This window comes from Apus apus, chromosome W, assembly GCF_020740795.1.
Source record: "Apus apus isolate bApuApu2 chromosome W, bApuApu2.pri.cur, whole genome shotgun sequence".
Classification (NCBI taxonomy): Eukaryota; Metazoa; Chordata; class Aves; order Apodiformes; family Apodidae; genus Apus; species Apus apus.
The window spans coordinates 8,166,817-8,172,816 of NC_067311.1; positions in this window are offsets into that span (position 1 = coordinate 8,166,817).

Genomic DNA, 6,000 nt, shown 5'->3' on the forward strand with positions numbered 1-6,000 from the left:
GAGGGGTGAAAATGTCCTTTCTGGAACTTCAGTGCTTTCTGCACAATTGTAATTTTCTGCACAAGCACATTCAGCTTCCCCCCCAATGTGAAGGGCTTTTTAAAAGAGACCGAGGGCACACGTGGCACTTGCCTCTCACAGAGGAACGGCCACTGTGGGACCATATTTTAGAGTGGAGATTAGAACACCACGCTCACCACGCCCACAAATTGTTACTGAGACCAATATTTACTTTACAAATTAACCGGTTTATTAAAGAATGGTTACACTAAGGGATGAGGTTTAGGCAAAATGGCTACCAGGGATATATCAAGAAAGTAATGCAAAAGTACTGTGCCCTTAAGACGTTCTCTCTGAGAGAGAGTTGCGGACCAAAGAAGAGGGATGGAGGAGGTCAAGCCTGACAAAATTCCTCCTTAAAAGAGGTTGCGATGTGTGTGCATATATGGGGAGCGGAATCATGGTAGGGCAAAAGGGGGGGGTTGTATGATTTTATTACCCTCCCGCGTGGTGCAGTTCCGGTGGCTGGCTTGGGGGGCGGGGGGGTGTGCAGCCCCCAGTACAGTCCTCGGCCGCTTCTTCCCCAGTGGCAGCAGCAGGGTTCATCCACAGGTCCTGAGGGAGCTGGCGGATGCAATTGCTAAGCCTCTGTCCATCATATTTGAGAGGTCATGGCAGTCTGGTGAGGTTCCTGATGATTTGAAAAGAGGGAACATACCCCCTATTTTTAAAAAGGGGAAAAAGGAAGACCCAGGGAACTACAGGCCAGTCAGTCTCACCTCTGTGCCTGGCAAGGTCATGGAGCAGATCCTCCTGGAAAGTCTGCTAAGGCACATGGAAAATAAAGAGGTGATTAGTGACAGCCAACATGGCTTCACTAAGGGCAAGTCATGCCTGACCAATCTGGTGGCCTTCTACAACAAGGCTACAGAGATGGTAGATGGTGGCAGAGCAACTGACGTCCTCTACCTGGATTTGTGCAAGGCGTTTGACACTGTCCCACATGACATCCTGGTCTCCAAACTGACAAGGCATGGATTTGACAGATGGATAAGAAATTAGCTGGATGGCCACACCCAGAGAGTTGCAGTCAATGTCTCAATGTCCAAATGGAGGCAGGTGATGAGTGGTATCCCTCAGGGGTCAGTATTGGGACCAGTGCTGTTTAACATCTTTGTTGGAGATATGGATAGTGGGATTGAGTGTATCCTCAGCAAGTTTGCTGATGATACCAAGCTGTGTGGTTGACACCCTTGAGGGAAGGGACACCATCCAGAGGGACCTTGACAGGCCGGAGAGGTGGGCCAATGCCAACCTCATGAAGTTCAACAAGGCCAAGTGCAAGGTCCTGCACCTGGGTCGGCACAACCCCAGGCACAAATACAGGCTGGGGGAAGAATGGATTGTGAGCAGTCCTGAGGAAAAGGACTTGGGGGTGGTAGTTGAGAAACTCGACATGAGCTGCCAGTGTGTGCTTGCAGCCCAAAGAGCCAACTGCATCCTGGGCTGCATCAAAAGAAGTATGGCCAGAAGGGCCAGGGAGGTGATTCTGCCGCTCTACTCTGCTCTGGTCAGACACCACCTGGAATAGTGTGTACAGTTCTGGTGCCCTCAGCACGAGAAAGATATGGACCTGTTGGTGAGGGTCCAGAGAAGGGCCACCAAGATGATCAAAGGCCTGGAGCACCTCTGCCATGAAGACAGGCTAAGAGAATTAGGGCTGTTCAGCCTAGAGAAGAGAAGGCTCTGGGGAGACCTTATAGCGACCCTCCAGTACTTGAAGGGAGCCTACAGGAAAGCTGGGAAAGGGCTTTTCATCAGAGAAGATAGTGATAAGACAAGGGGTAGTGGTTTTAAACTGAGAGAGGGGAAATTTAGGTTAGATATTCGGAAGAAATTCTTCTCTATAGGGGTGGTGAGGAACTGGAGTGGGTTGCCCAGGGAGGTTGTTGATGCCCCATTCCTGGAGGTTTTTAAGGCCAGGTTGGATGAGGTTTTATGCGACCTGGTCTAGTGGTAGGATTCCCTGCTCATGGCATGGGGTTGGAACTAGATGATCTTTAAGGTCCCTTCCAACCTTAATGATTCCATGATTTTATGATCCTTTGTTTTGCTTTCATTTGTCTTTGAGCAACAGGTCTGTTTTTTTGTCCGTTACCTGAGTATAATCAGCAGAAGGCCTTTGCTGACTTAAAAGGCATTTTGTTTAGTCTTATTTGGGAAAGAAAATAGGCTATTTCCCACAATGACTTAACATGATTATACAGCCTCATACAGATGTATTTGTTAGGTGAGATTTTGAGTAGTATTTTTGTATAAATATCAGTATTCTCCTCCTGGCTAGTGTGCTTGATTTGTGGACGTTCCACCAAGCACCCAGGCCTGAATAAACGCTATACCTCTCTTGTGTGTGTGAGGATTGGCTTTTTTGCATACCTGGTGATGAATCTGTGTTTTGGACAACACTGGCACAAAGAAATAAAACCTCAGTGTTCAATAAATCATACTGACTGATAAAATGTACATAAACTTTGGTATTTCCTTCTAGCTGCAAATAAACAAATGCAAAATGCCTTCTTTGTGCTATAATTTTTACTGGAAGGAATATTGGAATATTTTTTGAGACATTTGCAGATAGTAAACATTAGTAGATTCAGGGAGTACTTGAAGGTTATTTCCTGTAATAAATATCACAAGGATATCTTAGAAAAGGACATTTGTGGCTGCAGCTGCCACTGCAAGAGCAGGGGCCCCAGCGTGTTGGATGATTAGGTCAAAGTAGTCTGGGAAAACATAACACGGATCTTAGCCAGCCTTATCAGGATGTCATAAATAATGCTTGTTGTGAGTGGAAAAACATGGTTGGAATGCCACCGTGTATGTGTGAATGTGCTGACTTGGAAGAACAAGTTAGCAAGAATGAGTGTTTCACATGAAAGCTGCATGATCAAGTATTATGAAAACATCCTATTGGCTGATTAGCTAGATCTGTTTCTGTATGTATAAAAGGGAACTCATGGAACAATAAATCAGTCACTTTGCACAGCAAAACGGCTCATGCCTTTTATCAGCTATCTCAGACATTAAAATAATTTTCTCTGAAGGGTCATTTCTGTCCCTATTTTACTTTCATGGGCTTCAATTTGAATATTTTGGGTGGCCTAGATTTAAATTTTAAATGTTTATTTTGTTTTTATTTGTTTATATTCATTTACCTTTGCATTTCATTTTCTCTATGGCAAGGAGAGACCACTTTTAGACAGAGAAGAAATGGTGTGAAAGCATCAGAATACTCTCAAAGTATTTGAAGTAGCTGTAAGGGTTCAAAAACAAAAAAAAGAGGTTTGAGCTGTTAACCCCCCCCCCCCCCCCCCCCTTTGGCTTTACTAGATACCTGTTGAACTCCCCCACATGGGTAGTACACACTCTTGCTCAAAAAAGGAATGAGGACACTGAGTGAGAGGTTTATATATACTGTTACTTTATAAACAAAGCAGGGGTGTACACATGTACATATAATGCAAGCCACTAATAGAGTGCAAAGGATAGAAGGAAGATTGTTATGATAAAGGGAGGTGATTTAGAGGGCATCACAGTTCCCCCCTCGCTGGGGTCACCATTGTGCGTGTGAGAATGGGCCACCCGCTATTCCCAGGGAGTGAACACTATGAAAGCAGAATGGGGGTTCTTACATTCCCAGCGCATTGAATGAGGCGGCAGCAACGTCTCCTATAGAGCACGTGGGCAGCAGCAATGCGGCAGTGCTAGGGGCGGGCTCAGGCACAGCAGTCCCCGGCTCAGTCAGCTCCCTCAGAGCAGCAGTCCCCAGCTCGGTTGGCTCCCTCAACTCATCTTGGCTCTGGCTCGGTGCTCCTCCCAGCTCAGCTGAGCTGGGCTTGGCTTCAGTCACTGGCAGCTAGGTTCCGGCGGCTGCAGGCAGAGGCGCGGCATGGCCCTACTCAGGTGGCTCTTCCTTTTTTCTTTTGGAGCAGGCAGGGATCTCAGCTCTCTGCTCTTAAAAGAGCAATAGGATTTCAGCCTTTTAGCTCCCTAGGATTCCACCAAGATCTGGTAGAAAGAGTATTCTCCCAGAAGCAGGAGCAGCAGCAGCAGAGTGGCGTGCCCGTAGGCTACCAGTGATTTCCACTCATTTCAACAGAGGCAGAAGCCCCCCCCTGCTGTCTAGTGGCTTCTCTCCAGGTTAGGGTGACACAGTGCACCATCCCAGGTGCTGCAATGCACTATTCCATCTGCATGCCAGCCCTGGCCCAGCCAATCTTGCGTCCCGGAGCAGAGCAGAACAGACCACCCACAGGCAGGCACCCCCCTCTGCAAGAAACCCGCACCTCAGGTCTCGACAGGTTCCTGGTGCCACAGGCACCATGCAGGAGCAGTGTCCATTTAGTCTCCCTTTTATGGTGAAAGTTTTATGGGAGACATATAATTCTGTGATAAGGGGCATAACCCTTACACTTCACCCCGTGGCTCACATAAAACTATTGAACTATATACATTATAACAATCTCATAATATTTCATATTAAAGAACTATAAAAATATATTACAACTTGTAACAGTAACTGTAATACTTAGTGATTACCACAGTCAAGAATGATACATTCCCATACCACCTTTTAACTTCGGCTTTCTTGGCCTTAAAGAATTATTATATCAATCACCTGTTATATGATAATTTTGCAAAAGAACATGTAAAACCTTACAACAATAAACATAATTATTTCTACCATAATATATACATTTAATGTTCATACCTCTAGAAAAAACACCTACAGTATATTTCATAATATAAAAAAAATTACAAATCTACAGAAATATTTACAAGCAATGTCCTATTATCTATATTCAATGTTTTTGTCTCCATACAAACCTTTTCTTGTAATCAAATATACAGTGATTTTATCTCAGAGTGGATTAATTGGTCTCAAGAATTTCCAGTAGACATTGTAATCATGCCATTATCACAAGAGCTAGGGAAATGAAGTGAGCAATGATGTCATAAGGTTGCATCCTGTGTCTCTGAGGTGATCAGTCTCTTTGACACTTTCAGCAACCTCTGTCAGAAGGGTGATCAGGCCTCCTGCGGTAGCTCACAACCGAGTATTGTAATAGTTGGTGCCAACGTAAAATCTGAAAATCCTGAGCTATAAGCATTATATCACATATTAAAGATGACATATCACTTTCCAAGAAGGAGAAAAAATAACAGAACAGAAACATGGCAAGAAAAGAACATTTGGGCTCTACAATAATTAATTACCTTACACAACACACATAATCCAATTTGTACAAATTGTATAAAGTTTCCCCTCTGAATCCAGAGCCTTCCATGTATTTCGATTTAGCGACATATCTAAAACAAATGTAATTTTTCCAATGTTTGGCAAATTTACCAGCACAGTTTCCCCCATGGTATAGTGTGGGAAACACTTCTTTTCTTCCCCACATAAGTCTAAACAAAATGCCTTGTAAGCCAGTGAAGGCCTCTCCTGATTATTCCCAGCTAACAGACTAAAACAGACTTGCTTCTCAAGGACAACTGAACCCAAAACAACAGATGTGGTATGAGACAGAAAGGATGAGCGACAAGCCATCCTGTGCCCCTGGTAGTCACCGCCCTAACTTGGGGCTCATGGATGCTCATTGGCTCTGGACAGTGACACTGACTGGACAGGTGGGTCAGGGGGTATCAAAGGCAGCGAGTGCAGCAGGTGGGCCCCATTCCCTCCTCCCTAAGGCCCGTTCGGACGCATTCTGCATGGGACACCCCCCTGCTGCGGACACTGGTGCTGGGACCCTGCCTGCCTGCCTGCTCTGGGTCGAGCCTGGGCCTTAGCACTGAGTGTGCTGGGGTCCTGAGCCCTGGGGTCAGGGCCGGAGCCCCCCCGTGTTGCTGCTGGTTGCCAGGGAAATCAATGGCCCCTGCACCCGCTGCTGAGAGGCTGCCCCTCCAACACCACGGGCTGCAGACCTGCCATCCTGC